The sequence below is a fragment of the Mustela putorius genome, unplaced genomic scaffold (genome assembly GCF_011764305.1).
Source record: "Mustela putorius furo isolate JIRA1106 unplaced genomic scaffold, ASM1176430v1.1 tig00000759_pilon_pilon_pilon, whole genome shotgun sequence".
NCBI classification, from domain to species: Eukaryota; Metazoa; Chordata; class Mammalia; order Carnivora; family Mustelidae; genus Mustela; species Mustela putorius.
In genome coordinates, this window is record NW_025421467.1 from 10,011,350 (window position 1) to 10,027,725 (window position 16,376).

Genomic DNA, 16,376 nt, shown 5'->3' on the forward strand with positions numbered 1-16,376 from the left:
TGTTTAACAAAATAAGAGAGAATTTAACAACGAATAATAATAAAAAATGACCAGGCAAATTTGAAAATATGAGTTTTAGAAATAAATATATTTATTAAATTTAAAAACAATCAATAAGGGTTAAAGAATAGGAGAAAACTAGTGACCTGAAATAAAGATCTGAAGAAGTAACCCAGTGTGCTGTCATAAATAAACAAATTAGACATTAAGAGAGACGAAGAGGAAGAAGTCCAAATATATGAATATTCACAATAATTAAACTTAACATGCAAAAGATCAACAGAATTACTAAATGGCACACAAGTGAACATCAGAGTTACACCTAAAACATAAGACAAAGAAGCTTGGATTGAATAAGATCTTCCTGTAAGTTATAACCAAAAGTAGCTGGTGGCTTTACCAAAATTTATCAAATCAGACAAAACAGACTTTAAAACAAAAGGTATTATAAAGGATTAAAAAAATCCTCCCTACATAATAATAAAAATTACATCTCACTAAGAAAATATAAAAATTTTCAATTTGCATGCCCTGATGAAAGAGCCTCAAAATAAATTCAAACAAACAGAACTCCAGAAAAAGTCACAAGTGCAACATCAAAGTGAAAGTTCAGTATTTCATTATTGAGAGGTCAAACCAACGCCCTAAAAAATTCAGTAAAGTTATATAGGGGACTTGAGCAATGAAACTAGTAAGTTTAATTTAATGAACATATACAGAAATCTGTACCTAATGATGAGAAAATATATACTCTTCACGAGTACATGTTTAATGAAGTAGTCTGTGTATATTAGGCCGTAAAGCAAATTTCAACAAATTTCAAAGAATAAGTACCACTCAGATCAGGGTCAACAAACTTTTTCTGGGGAAAGAGAGAACAAATAGGTTAGATATGGGAGACCACAGGCAGACTTTGTCACTTTTGGGGATGTGTTTTTGCTTTTGTTTTAAACAACACTTCAAAAGTATAAAACTATTATTGGGCTCTGGGTGACCAAATTAGTTTACTGACTCCTGATACAGATTCTATTTTCTGAGCAAAATACAATAGACTAGAAATTAGAAACATCAAAGATAAAGTAAAAAAAAAAAAAAAACCACAAATGATTGCATTCCAAATCAATAAGAAAATGGTATGAAAATGTCTGGGGGGAGAAAAGATTTGGACGCCCTATATCACACCAAAGAATTTTAATCAGAAAAGTAAAATGACCTAATTTGCAAATAAACACCCTACCTAGCTGACTTTAAATTTCAACTACTCATTGGGAGTGAATTTAGGAGAGTATTTCTGAAAAACAAAATGACTCATGGAATCACATCTGGATTTTTCTAATACTGGGTAAATACTGTCTGGAGCATATGGAAGAAGAAATGAAAGCAGGGGTAAATAGCACAGAACGGATTCTCAAATCTTAGTATGCATCAGTTACCCAGCTAAAACTAATAAGCCCCTGCCTCTACTCCTCATCCCCAATTTTGACTCAGTAGATTAGATGACATTGAGATGAGGCATAAGAATTTTACATTTCCAACAAGTTCAGGTCAAGGACCACACTTTGAAAACAATTGTTTTAGGGATATTATCTTTCATTCTTCTTTTTTTCTTTTTTATTATCTTTCATTCTTAAATCACATTCAATTTTGTCTCAAATCAATAGGGATCAAGGAGTTTCCACCTACTAAGAATTTAGTGACCTGAGCTTAATTTTAAGTGCACAACCTGTTTTCTAGGAGCCTTTCTCAACCATGGTCTGTGAGAGAATCAAGTCTTAACTGAGAGTGACTTGAGTGACTTTTTTCTCAATTCTCCCAAGGATGGAACATATAGTTACTATTATCCATGTGGAGAAGTAAGGGTCACAATGTCTTTGGGCACTGAGGTTTAAATTCTCTGTCCAGATTAAGAGACTATCAAGATAGGCATTCTATTCATAATGATTGACATTAACCCAGAAGTTTAAAGATCTTGACAGAAAACTGAATATAATCTGCCTCAGAACGTGCCTTTTACCACATAAATTAGTATTTTCAAAACGCAACATCATAACAAAAGACATACACTACATGGAATATTCTGCTATATGGAATACTCTGCCTCAGTTATGTTCTATGAATAAAACGGGTATTTGGAACCACTACTTCAATCATTTTGACATAACCCACTATAATCTCCTGAATCCCCTGTTCTTCTCTAAAAACAGAAGGGCATGAGAATAAAGATGGATGAAGTCTAATTCACAAGCCTAACAAATCCTAACAAACAAGATAATACGCCCAGTCTCTAAGAAGAGATCTAAAAGCATGGCCTGCTAATGAGGTCACACTGTTGTCACATCCTACATTAGATGTTAGATGTTGTCACATCTAATAGGAAACTTTAAAACTCCCTAAGGTCTCATCAAAATGACCAATATGAACTATAGTTGTCAAGAAAACTAAGTAACCCATACTATTTGATTTTTTTATTTGTTTTCTGTTTTCTTCCTCAGGTTTAACACTAACACTTCAAAAATGTAATAGCTCATTTGTTCATGATCACCTCTAAATCATTTATTGACAAATAGCTGAGTTTCTCTGATTTACAAAGAACAGTTTTAGATACTGGGTATAAATAAGATTTACAGAATTCTGTTCTTCAAAACTCACTGTAGTTTGTACCAGTAAAAAAAAAAGATTACTAACACTTAAGGATACCTAAATGCATAAAAGTCAAAATGAGAAACAAATTTTACATCTTGGTTATTTATTTAATTAGCAAATAACTATATATGACCAGTTATACATTAGACACATTGTGAGGCTCTAAAAGATTTAAAAAAAAATTAGAGTTATGACCACACTTGCTCTGAATAACAAGCTTACAGTATGGGTAAGAAGAGTTACAATAATTATGCAGCTATAACTGTAGGAAGACACAGGTGGAACATCTAAGAGAATGGGAGGAAGGTAGCTAAGGACTGAAGTTGAGATTTACAGGGCTTGAATGAATTGCCTAGTAGAGAAGAAAAGGTAAGGGCATGAAGGAGAAAACTAAATAATTTACATTTGGAGACTCATGTAATAAGAATGAAGATGTTAGCAGAGACCCAACACCATGTTTCAATTTAAGCACTTTTTATCCTGACAACCCGAGTCACTGAAAAAAATTAACATACAGTAGAAAAATTACTCAGATTTAAGTTTGGTGAACAGATTAAATGTGGTTCAAACTGGAGACCAGCAAATCAGTTGTAAAGTTATTTATTACAATAAACCAGACGTAAGATAAAGAGGGTGGAATTAAGGCAAGAAAAAGCAGGGAAGATGAATTTGAGAGATACTTACAATTGAAAGAGAGAATGGGTAGGATATGCTGTGAAGATGAAGGGGAAAGGAGCAGGACACCCAAATTTGTTATTCAGGAGAGGCAGAATAGTGGCATATATATGTAATAGATGCCACACCGGAAGAGGAAAGATGACTGAATAATTCTACTTTGGAAAGTTTTGATCATGTGCCATCAAGTAAGATAAACACCAGTTTTGGATTCCTTATCAAAGATCTGGGCTAGAAATAGAGAATTTAGAGTTATGACTTCAGGGCAGTTAAATCCATGAGTGAATACATTGCTTTAAGTCAAATATAAATAAACCTGTGGACTTTCTCCTGAAGAAAACAGACATACACATATATAAATATTTTATAATTCATTTCAGAAGCCACATGAATACCATGAAACCCATCCACATGAACCCCTAAAAACCTCTTCAGAGTAGACAGTAGAGGGCCAAGAATAGAGTCCTAAGAAACAGATCAGCAGTTATAATATGAAGAAAGTGTTACCACAAGAGAACAGAATGTTACAGCTGCTGTTGCAGAGTTCACAGTATTTGGCCACTCCCAGGTCTTAGGTGAGTTTAGCACACATACTTTCAAAAGAACTAGGGGAGAAAGCACATTTCGGTGGGTTGAAGAATAAATGGAAGGGAGAAAATAAGGAAATAAAATGGGTACAAGCTATTTTTTCAAGGAACCTGGCAGAGAAGAGGAGAAAGGCAAGAAATAGTAAAATACATTGGGTCAACAGTTTTTGAAAATATAGGAGAGAGCTGAGCACAATTCAATAATCAGGGGAGAAGAGAGGGAGTAGAGAGAGAAGGAAACACTGAATAATCAGAACATTATGACTAAGGGACTAGTCCCTTAGTCATAATAGTCACTCCTATTCACGCATAGGAGTGAATGAGAATAAAAGCATGAGGCAGAGATAAGACTGCTGAAGGAAGAGCAGGGAGGGATGGATGCCTGGAGGTACAGATACAATTGTAACATGGTGAAGCATTGAACAGGGAGAGAAAAAGGTGGTGAAAGGGAGTTTCCACCAAATCTTTGAGATCTGCTAGAACAATTCAAAAGACAATGAGAAAATAATTTTTGAAGACAGAAGCAAAAGTTTGATTTCACCACCAACGATAATTTAGGAAACTGATTAAGAAACCAGTAAAAGATTTTTTCAGGTAGCAATGAATACTCAGTTTATACTGGAAAAACACAAATTTAGAGTGGCAACAATCTGACAAAGGAACAAAGATTGGTATGATCCAGTATTGAGGTTTTATAACATAGCAAGTAGGACAGTGGAGTCTAAATGATGAGACCAAGCTCTGATTTGAGGTCCAAACCAAAGGAAATGATGTTCAAGTTGGAGGTCTTAAAGACACATCATGGGGCCCTGCATGGCTTAGAGGGTTAAGTGTCTGTCTTTGGCTCAGGTCATGATTCTGGGGTCCTGGGATCCAGTCCCACATCCTGCTATCTGCTTTGCAGAGGGCCTGCTTCCCACTCTCCCTTTGCCTGCTGCTCCCCCATTTGCACTTTCTCTCTGTCAAATTAATGAATGGAATCTTTAAAAAAAAAAAAAAAGACACATCATAATGTTCATGGTGAAAATTTCTGGTTTATAAGACTACAATGAATACATTTTAAGATAATGTAGCTATCCTATGTAGCAGTTACCTCAGTAATTTTTATTACATATTTAGTATGACCTACTAAATGGTAAATGAATAAATGAAAAAATCTTTTAATAATAAATATTAACACCTTAGCATATAATTCATAAAAGACTAAAACCCAAAAGACTATTTTTATTGGCCAGCAGTAGCCACCTGTGATTATCTGAATGAATCTTCAGAATGTTGATTGCATATAAGTACAGATAAAAAAGAAAAGGTCTTGAAGTACTTAATTGTCCTTTTAAACATTCAATTTAGGGAAGAAAAAAATCTGAATGGAATATGTTTCCCTTTCTGAAATGATATTGACCAACAACCAGTGGACTAGAATTCTAGTACACATTATTCTGAAATACCACATAGCAAGTTTTTCTAAAAGGGGTCTGACTGCTTGACCCTAACTTTAGGAAAATATAGTTACTGTATTTTTCATTATAAACAAATAACAGCCAAACTATATTTCCTAACAAATGTAAAGTCACCAATTAACTCTTGGCAATCATAGATAGTAGAAAATTACTGGCAGGAAAAGTCAAAGTAATATAATGTAGGTGAGGGATAAAAACACTGGACTAACGGGAGTAGGCTGTGAAAGGAGTAAACTTAGAATTTAAGATTTCAATACTTAAAATAGAATGATATGCCAACAAACCAGATCTTGAAAAATAAACTGGAATATTTATATTTTACTTCTAAAAAGTAAGTTGTAAAAGAGTTAATTAAATCAAGATTTGAATTTAGAAAACACCAGCCTTCGTAGACACATTACATATATAATCCTCTAGTATGCCATTTCAAAGGGGGGTAATTTTTCACAGTAAATTCTAAAGATTTTTGCCTTTTATTCCTACCTTGTACATTATTGCCATCAGTTAGTTAATACAATAGAGTCATATCACAGGCACATTTACCTATTTGAATCAACCAAATGAAACAGGCCAAATAAAGTTATAGACAGACTGAAACAGTAATACTGGAGTTTCTGCCACTATTTAATAACTGACTACTTGCTCCAGAGTGAATGGAAGATGAGCAATAAAACTATGATGCTCCCTTCATGTGTGAGTCACTATATGCATCTCAAACTGTGAGCATCCTGCTGCACTGCAATGTTTAAAACTATGTTCCCTTAAAAAAAAAAAAAAATAGGGCATCTGGGTGGCACAGTAGGTTGAGTGTTGGACTCCTGATTTTTGTGAGATCAAGCCTGGCCTCTGGCTCCACACTCGGCTTAGAGTTTGCTTAAGATTCTCTCTCCCTCTGTCCCCCGCTGCCTCCGCACACTCTCTCACTCTCTCAAAATAAATAAATAAAATCTTTTAAATATATATATACACACACATCATGGCCATTAAACACAAGCCAACTTTTTACCTGGTTCATTTGAAGAAACTGATCATTTTCCCAAGTCTGGAAAAAAGAGACGACTGCATACAACCTACTAAGACAGTGTTTTGACAAACATGTCCAGTTGAAGGATTTTCAAGGGCAATTTTTAACTATTCATAATTTCCACCCAAGAAGTTCACTTAATATCCTAACTCATTCCTAAGCAAGAAGCAACCGCTCTTCAACAGTTTCCAGTCAAATTAGAAAACACACTTGGAGCCTCGACAACACAGAAAGCAAGGGTAATATAAATAATACATAAATATACACTTTTTATATAAATAACATATCTAATGGTTTATTAAAAATGAAATTTATATAAGGTTCATACTCTTTAATTTACTTCCCCCAACTATTTACTTATATTAAACCTAGGTTTCCCACCCTAGGAAGAATAGACCTAATTAGGCTCATAACTCTAAACCAAAGTTTTCATATTATAAAAGACCCCCATAATTATATTAATTTTACTTTTTAAGGATAAAGAACTCTTTTCTTTAAATGCCCTTGGAAAAACAAGTATCTAGAAAATTATATCAGCTCCAGTTAAGAACAAGAAGCGTAGTCAGAAAGCATTTCACAAACCCTAAACAAGTTCACTTATTACTCCTAGAGAACACATGGAACAGATACACAACATACTAGGAGTGTCCATCTCAACTCTCTCCACAGTAGTCCAGTTGAAAAGTCCTGGGCCAGGTTATCTGAGAAATGCAGAATTCTAATTCTACCCCAACCTATGGGCTTCTGGAAGACCCAAAAAATGTCTATCTGTCCCTTAATAAAACCTGAATTCACCGAAACAAAACTCTAGTGATTCTCAAGCCTTAGCTATTTAGAGAGAAAGCGTTTTCCTGACCTTACACTGGTTCTTCTGTATTACAACTTTATGGAGCACCACTACCTTCCTGAATATGAGCTCCTTTAAAAATTCTGACTCAAGTTTTTACACCCCAACAAACAGGATTATCCACTCTGAATCAAAAAAAAAAAAAAATTATCAAAGGGTATGATGACCTTAATCTTTACTTCTTATTATTTTGTGCATAGCAGAGGAAATTCTTAAAAAACCCTAACACTGACATTATATAAAAGAAGTTGGCACACACTCACTACCCCTTTTTCTCAAGTAGAGAGAAACATTAAAATGAGGACTCCAATGAATTTATGTGGTAAACAAAAAATGGAAAACAGAAAAGTAAATTACTACTCACTAGACATTATGAATGCCTCCCTAGGTACAAATACATGGAGAGTAAAAATTCTGTTATGTTACTACACTGCATTTAATATATATGCTTTATTTATTATTTCTGAAAAAAAATGTATTGACATAGCCGTTATTTAACATTCATGTGTCAACTGTTTTAGTATTATGAAAACTTAACTATTGATTTAAAAAAAAAGAGTGCTTTCTTTTGCTTTCTGTGATATCAGTCAGAAATATGCCCTGACAAATAAAGGTCCACCAGAATGTCTTTTCTGTGTCTTGTCCTGAGATGAACCATCATCTTCTTATGAGACTTTATCCTCTGCTACTCAGCTTCCTAAACTAAAAAAAAGTTTGAAAAGATCAGGACTGTTAGTTGTCATTCTTTTATATTCTTTCTAGGCCACTTTTCTTAGGTATAAATTATATACTCTACAATTGAGAGAAAAAACAAGTTTTGAAAATGATACTCTTCACCTTTTTAAAATCTAATTACTGAAAGAAACGTCATGTTTCAAAAAGCATTACAAACATATTTTTAAAATTCACTTTCTCTAATGTCTTAAAAATTAGTGCAAGTAACCTTCAACTTTTAAATAATAATATTGACATTTCTCTAAAGATTGTTGGTTAACAATTTTTGCAGTGAAGATACCAGGAAAATCATGATATCTGTTGACTTAATAAAAATGGTATCTGTATAGATTGAACAATGATGTTTTTCAATGTTTTATAAAAATCTCCATAGACTTAATAAAAATGATATCTGTATAGATTGAACAATGATGTTTTTCAATGTTTTATAAAAATTTCCATATAAGTATAGACCAGAAAACAACTGACGACTAGAAAACAACTGACTAATAGCTCTTTAAAAGAGTTATTTGTACTTAAGTCATCAAATTTATGCACTCCTTCCCACATTAGTGACTTCTAAATAGGTGAACACACCAGCCATCCTACTTTAAGCCTTCTCTTTACCAAGTCAATCAATCCCATTTCTTTCTATCAACCCCCTCATTATGCCTTGGTTTACATCCTGTAAATTGCAGTATTTTTCAAAAGAGAAAGATCTGAAACAAATATGGCAAAAATTAAAACTTGTTAAATCTTGTTAAATTATTTTCTGAAATCTCCCATATTCTTGAAATATTTCATAATTAAAAGTTTTAATTAAGTTTCAATAAATACAGAGGTTAATAAGAGAGAGAGCAGTTTTAAAGCAACAAACTGAATGGCAAATCACTGGTTCTGAAACTACTACCTAAAAATTATCAGGTTAATGAGAGACTGAACATCTGAACATGGAGCATCTGGGTGCTTGTTTAATGTTCCCACACACATTGTGCCGCAATGCCTTTAAAGGAAATAGTTCATAATAGGTCACCAAATTTTTGAAATATGTACCAACTTTTTAAAAGGTTAAAGGGGAAAAATGAACACAAAGTAAAAGATCAGGCAAGCCCATCACAGTAGCACACCTTGAGACCTTGTAAAGACTTGAGAAACACCAACTCACTGGGGTGAAAAAGTAAACTTCAAGGTGGTCATCTAACCAAGGAAGACTAAAACTTGATCAATTTTCACAATCATCTGAAAAAGATGTTAAAGTGTTTTTTATCCCACTTTTTATTCAGCACCAATAAAAAATATATTGCATCTGGTGAAAACACTTTCTATCCCTTCACCGGTTCATTCAAGAAAAATTTACTCAGTGGGGATACATGATAAAATTGCTGACATGAAATTGTCCCCTCTCTCTTTATTAGTAATATTTTCTTCTCTAATGGATCATCTCCAAAGCCTAAAAATATGGTATAAGGGTTCCCATGTTTAAAAACCCCTACTGACTCCACAGCCCTCTTCAATTAACATCTTACTTTTCAGCTTCTCTACAATAAAAATTCCATTCTGATCAGGCTTTTACCTCCACTGTTCATCAAAAGAGCTATCAGTGTCACAAATAACCTCAACATTGCCAAATTCAACGTTACTTCTCAGGCCTTGTTTAATTCCTGTCAGTTTTTGACCTAGTCCTTCTAGAAACAGTTGCTTCCCTTTGCACCTATGACACCAGTATCTCGTTTTTTTCTCCAACACTGGCACTTTTTTCTCCTGTTGATTCCTCCTCATCCTCCTATCCTTTAAGCATTGCTGTGCGCCAAGATCAGACCTCAGACCCCTTCTCTAGCTATACTTGTTTCTTAGGTGATCCCATTCAGTCTCAAGGCTTGAAGTATCAGTTATACACTAATTCCAAATTCTTATCTCCATGCTGCACATCTCATCTGTATTCCAGATTTGTATACCCGTTACCTCTTTCACATCTCCACTTGCATGTCTAATAGTCAACTCAAACTTAAGAATAACAAAATTGATCTCCCACTGCAAATCTCCTGTGGTCTACTACCCTTTAATGAATCACAACTCCATTCTGACTATTGCTAAGGCCAAAAATAAACTTGGAGTTCTGCTTTACTCATCAGCAAATTCTCCCAATTCTACCTTCAAAATATATTCCGAATCTGACCACTTCTGACTGTCACTCTTTCTTCCCTAGATTTTTAGAATCGCCTATCTAGTCTCCCTGTTTTCATCCTTACTAACAATCTAGTTTCCACACACAAACAAGAATAATTCTTCCCCCAAACAGGTAACATTTGTGGCTCTACTCTGCTCAAAAACCTTTAAAGGTTTCCCATACCTCTGAGTAAACTTCAAAAGGTTTAAAGAACTTGGCTTTCTCTTACTTGGCTTTCTCCTCTAACTCTCCTCCTTGCTTGTATTGGGACATCCATATTGCCCTTCCTTCTAGTGCTATAACTATACCAAGCAGATCTCCCTATATGAACACTTTTCTCAAACATGCCACATAGGTAGCTCCTTCATTTCCTCAGGTCTTTGCTCAAATGTCTCTTTACCAGAGAAGCCTTCTCTGAACAGCACCCTCTTCCCTAATCCTTCTCTTACATTCAACTCACTTTATTTCATGGCACTTATCACATGACATGTTTTCTGTGCTTTTTATCAGTTTCATCTAATAGAATATGAGCCAGATGAGGGTGAAAATTTTGCTTTGTTCATTGTAGTATCCACATCATCTAAAATAAAACAGTATTTTGGGCCTAGTAGGTTCTCAATAAGTATTTGTATAATGGCCAGATAGACCGACTGAAAAGAAAGATAAAAGGAGTTCAAAATGGCCACAAAAAAGAGGCAGTATTTACAGGTCTGGATATACACACACATATATAAAATATGTATTTTTTAATGTTTACATCATCTTCATTTCAAAACCTCAAAAATACCCGCCCAACACATAAGTTAATTTAATCATCTGATTAATTTATTTTAGTCCTTAAGGAGATGTTTTACAAACTAGTAAGTTTTCCAAACACAAAAGAAATAAAAATCTAACGTGATTTTCTCAACTCATGATGCCACTCTACTCAAAGAACTCAAGAACTTGTACATGCAGAAATTTAATCCTGAAGTTAATATTTGGGTGTTTTCTAAATTTCAGGCTAATATAATAGAAAACAAAAAGCAATGGTAAAATTTGACAGTTGCTAGAAAACTTAGAGTAGGAGTGGGCTCAGAAGGAAAACCACAGTAGAAGAATTATAAGAACAGATTCCACTCACCTGTTACTTCTTAACTAGCATTTCTATTATATCCAATAAATAAATACAAAGAGAAGAGCTCTGAAACATGAGTTCAATCATTTTGCAAACTCCCTAATAACTATTTTTCCCCCCAAGCTAATGGCCAAAATCAATAACTTAGGATATCGACTTTTTCACTTTTTAAATCAATGACAAAGCCTCTATTTTACTCACTTCAGACTGTCCAGGCTGCATTCACAGGTACTTTTCCTTGATTCAAGTCAATTCAAAGTCTCACAAAGCCAGCATCTTGACTAGCACCTCAGGACTGCAGTAGTGTATGTCTTGCTTTTCCCTAGTACCTTGCATGGTTCTTGGCCTATACCAAGAAACTCAATAAATATTTGTTCAATGATCTGTGACTCTTTCTAAAAGTGATCTTTAGGCTATTCCTTGTTTCCCCACCCCCAGAGTGCAGACAGTGCTAATATTTTGCAAAGTTTCCTTCACTCCTTAAAGAATGCTCATAAAAACGGTTCAAGGAGTCCCCCTGCTTAAATCAGGTCTATTTTAGAAAATGCATGCACACTGGGAAAAAATGCACTGAGATTATTTTTACAAAATGAGTATCATCCTCATATTAAGTTGTTCTTATAAATCATATGTGTCAGGTTTTATAATTAAGTTTCTTAAATCAAGATGAAGGTATATTTATTTCTATTGATGTTTAAAAGTAGAATTTAACATTTTTAGATTGTTTTATCTGATTAGCCTGTTGGGCATTTATTGACTTTCAAGAAAGTAAGTAAAATAATTTTTCTAAAAAAGACAAATAGAACCCTCCAACAAAGGGATGTCCATGTGGTTTTCTGTCTTTGGACATGTAAGAATTGGAAGCAAAGAAACGTTGACTTGAAGACAACTGGGGTCAGCCTTCTCCCTGCAGGCTCAAGATCAACCATCCCAGAATGGAAAAAAACGAAGAAAAGAAATAAAAAAATTGTCTCATTAGTAAGAATTTTATTGGAATGGAATGTTTTCCTTTATCAAATTTGCATGCCATGCTTCCAAGCTACACACAACTGAGTAACTTTCTAGTCACTAACTTAATTTCAAAATGACCTAGCAAAGTCTTTAAAAATGCTGGGAAACTGGGGCAACTGGGTGGCATAGTCAGTAAAGCGTCTGACTCTTGGTTTTGGCTCAGGTCATGATCTCAGGGTCCCGAGAGGGAGGCCTGAGATGGAGGCCCAGCCTACTCAGGATTCTCTCTCCCTTTCCCTCTGTCCTTCTCTATTCTCCCCACCCCCTATGTCACATCCACTCTCTCTCTAAAATAAATAAATCTTCAAAAAAATAAGTAAAAACAAAAATGGTGGGAAACGTGACCAACCTCCTCTCTGACTACTCCATAATCCTGAGATAATTCCCTCCTTTTGAAGCTCTGCTTTAATAGACCAGAATAGAGGCTTCTGAATTCATATCATTTAGTTACAAGTTCTCCGATATAAATTGGTTGCATTGGGATCACTGGGGAGTTGTTTGAACATAGACGTTTCTAGACACCACCCGCAGAAATTTTGATTCAGTACGTTTAAAAATAAAAATCTCTGGTTTAATTATTTTTTTAAAGATTTTATTTATTTATTTATTTATTTATTTGACACAAAGAGAGAGATCACAAGGAGGCAGAGAGGCAGGCTGAGGGAGTAGAAGGGAAGCAGGCTCCCTGCCTAGCAGAGAGCCCAATGTGGGGCTCCATCCCAGGACCCTGGGCTCATGACCTGAGCCTAAGGTAGAGGCTTTAACCGACTGAGCCACCCAGGTGCCCCTCTGGTTTAATTATTAAACAAGTAGGTATGAACTTTCCCACCTTCAAATATAAATATTTCTTAGCAATGATTTTATTAAAACATATACTGAGAATACTTACTGCTACCTGTAAATTTATTATATATTACTAGCTTTAAAATTATGTGTGTCTTCCAAATTCCACCCTTATTTTCCACATCAGTTCAAACCTTTGATAATGAATTTCCTAACAACTGTCTTTGAAGAACAGATCATGGAATTAGAGGAAGATAAACTCCAAAACCAGATAAAATAAGATTCCACCTTAATTTACAAAGGTCCCCAGGAGTTAGTCTATTCAAGTAACAATGAGAGGCAAAATGACATAGTATGAAAGTAAAAAAAAAAAAAAAAAAAAAGAATGAGAACTGAATTCAGATGTCCATTTTTGTTTGATGATAAAAAATCAGCTAACTTTTCTGGGTATCAACTTTCTGATCCATAAAATAAAGAGGAGTTTCAAAATTATATATTTTTTAAAGATTTATTTATTTATTTGAGAGAGAATACAAACTGGGGGAGCGGCAGAGGGAAAGGGAGAAGCAGGCTCTCTACTGAACAGGGAACCCGATGTGGGGCTCAATTCCAGCTCCCTTGGGATCATGACCTGAGCTGAAGACAGAGGTTTAGCTGACTGAGCTACCCAGGTGCCCCTCAAGATGATTTTTAAATGCTCCTTTCAGGTTGAATGATCTGATTAAATCAGATTCAAAGATGGATTAACCTGTATTAAATCTGAATAACATAGTTTCAGAAATAAGACAACCTGTTGTCTTATTTCTGAAACCTGTCTTATTTCTGAAACCTGTAACCTGCTGTTACAGCTAACAGCAGGAAAATGAAACTGAACACAAACATTCTCAAACATACTTGCTCATCTACATGCAAAATGGAGGACTTAAATGAGATATTATATGGTAAATGAATTAACATTTACATAGTCTACTATGAGGGAGGCATTATACTAGGCAAAAGATGTAAGAAATAAGACCCAGTAACTACTTTAAAAAACTTTACAGTATAACGTAGGAAAAAGACACATAATGCCTACCTTCTCACAAGTACTAAATACATTAAGATACCTTATTCTTTCCTCGTTGGTAATTATGCACTTTTTCTTTCCATGAATGTTTGTTAAAATTTCAACTTCAGGTAGTTATCTCCTCAGAGTTGAAAACTGTGCCACATTATATAAAGATATACTTTGCACTTCAAGGGCTTATGCTAACTACCTCCCCAAAGAAGGTACTATGGGGCAAAAAATTTACTTGTCAATAAGTACCATACATATTTCTGATGAATATGCTTTGTGCATATAATTCTTATGAATTACAAGTTATTAACACATAGAAGAACATAGAAGATCCAATGAGACCAATGTAAAAACGGGAAAAATAAAGTCTTTTTCAGATAGAAACTGATTTCCAATTGTGAACTTTGTATTTAAGCCAACTTTACAGAAAGAAAAAAAAATTATTCTGGGGGCTCCTGGGTGGTTCAGTCAGTTAAGCGGCCGACTCTTAATTTTGGCTCAAGTCATGATCTCAGGGTATTGAGACAGAGCCCTGCATTGGGCTCCCCACGCAGTGGGGAGTGTGCTTGAGATTCTCTCTCTTTTTCTCCCAATACCCCTCCCCCCACTTGAGCTCCCTCTCCCTCTCTCTCTCAAATAAATAAATCTTTAAAAAAAAAATTATTCTTAACTGGCAAAACATTGGCACATATGCTTTTTGATCAAAGGCAAAAATCAAGTCATGCTGTTCAAGAAAAATAATCTGTTCCTTTTTAGGGGCCCATTACATATTATTATTGACAATAACTTACTCTCATGAAAAGCTTCACTTTGGTCCACTAGAGATCCACGACATGAAGAGGAACCTTAGTTAAGATTCTCTGTTAAAAGGATATGGGACTATAGAGAGACTCTGTCTCTCTCCTGATTTTCTAGGCCTAGCACAGTGCCTGACACAGATGAAGACATGAAAGAATGAAATAAAAGAAAGCTGCTCAGCAAGGATCAAGGCGGCTAAACCATGAAAAATTATTCATCTAAATAAGATCATATAGCTTACACTTAATTGGCCTCTCTAAGGAGCGCTTTTCTCATGCGAGGCTACTATTATAGTATCATCACAATTAAAAAATACATGCACAGAACCTCATTCCAGATTAGAATCAAAAGCTGAATTCTTAACTTTTCACAACACTCTGAAAATGAGAAAAAAATTCATCCATGAAACATGAAATTTAGTGATGAAGATACTGGTTATTCAATCCAATCTTACTTAGAGAAAGAAAATATTCTTACTAGCTTGAGTGTACATGTGGTATCATTCATATCAAACTTTTAGCTAACGCTAAAATTACGCTTCTTTTAAACCAAAGAAGAGCAAAATACACAGGCACACTGCATTCAGTAAATAAATTAACTTATGATATAAAGGCTATTTAATACAACTGCCCCCATACCCACAACACCTGCCTCAAACGCGCACACATCCACTTTCTTCAAAATGACATTCTAGACTCGGCGATTGCTAAATTCACCCACAATTCACCATGACCAACTCCCTAACCAGACTACTTTTCAGTGTGGAGGTAAAATAAAATATAAAGGAGGCTTTTCTCCCAAAATCTGTGTGAAGAAAACGAAAAAGTTACCACGGCTATTAACAAAACAAACGAAACCTAAAGAAAGCAAATTACCCTCACACAGGAAAGAAAAATCACCCCATCGGGTCACACGTTGTGGCCTAATACCTGGCCAATATGTGGCTTGGGTCGATTTTTCTCATCACGACCCCCACAAACAGATTCCAAGAGTGGGACCAGACTGTCGTGGACCACAGACACGACTTCAGGCCCCGAGAGGGATGACAGCTCTTGGCTTGCCGCCCAGTCCCGAAGGGGCTGTCGGGTCGCGTAGCCCCCACCCCCGAACTCCCGGGCCCGCCATCTAGCCCTGGCCGCGGCGCCCCTCCTCCTTCTCCCACCTCCACCTCCTCACCTCTCGGCACCAGCTCACGCGCGTCCCATCACTCGGTCAGCTTCTGCCTTCGAGTCTCCCTCCCTTTCGTTTTCATTTTTACTTCCCACGCCGGGTAGAGAACGGAGGGCAGAGCCGAAGATGCCAGTGGGCGGCTGCACCGCTGAGCCTCCCTCCGCACCCCACCCGGAGCTCGCCGGGGTCGCTCCCAGTCACAGCGTACAGCGCCCCGACCACCACACAGACCTGCAAACCCGGCTAGGAGGGAGGGGGCGGAGCGAGCGCGCGCCTACACGTCACCCGACCGCAGCGCCGCCAACGTCGGCACGTCGGCTCCC

The 16,376-nt window shown here is 35.8% G+C and overlaps 1 protein-coding gene and 1 non-coding gene across 3 annotated transcripts in view; one reads left to right on the forward strand and one right to left on the reverse strand.

Moving 5' to 3' along the window:
* ASCC3 (activating signal cointegrator 1 complex subunit 3) overlaps positions 1–16,353 on the reverse strand; it is a 336,070-nt gene extending 319,717 nt beyond the window's left edge. For both annotated transcript variants that reach the window (XM_045084262.1, XM_004767092.3), the window contains exon 1: positions 16,060–16,353. The gene's annotated coding sequence lies outside the window, so the exon portion shown is untranslated. The remainder of the gene's footprint in view (positions 1–16,059) is intronic.
* On the forward strand, positions 12,040–12,172 carry LOC123393174. Its single transcript, XR_006607904.1, has one exon. It is a non-coding gene; the product is annotated as a small nucleolar RNA SNORA38 (small nucleolar RNA).
* Positions 16,354–16,376: the final 23 nt, after the last annotated feature.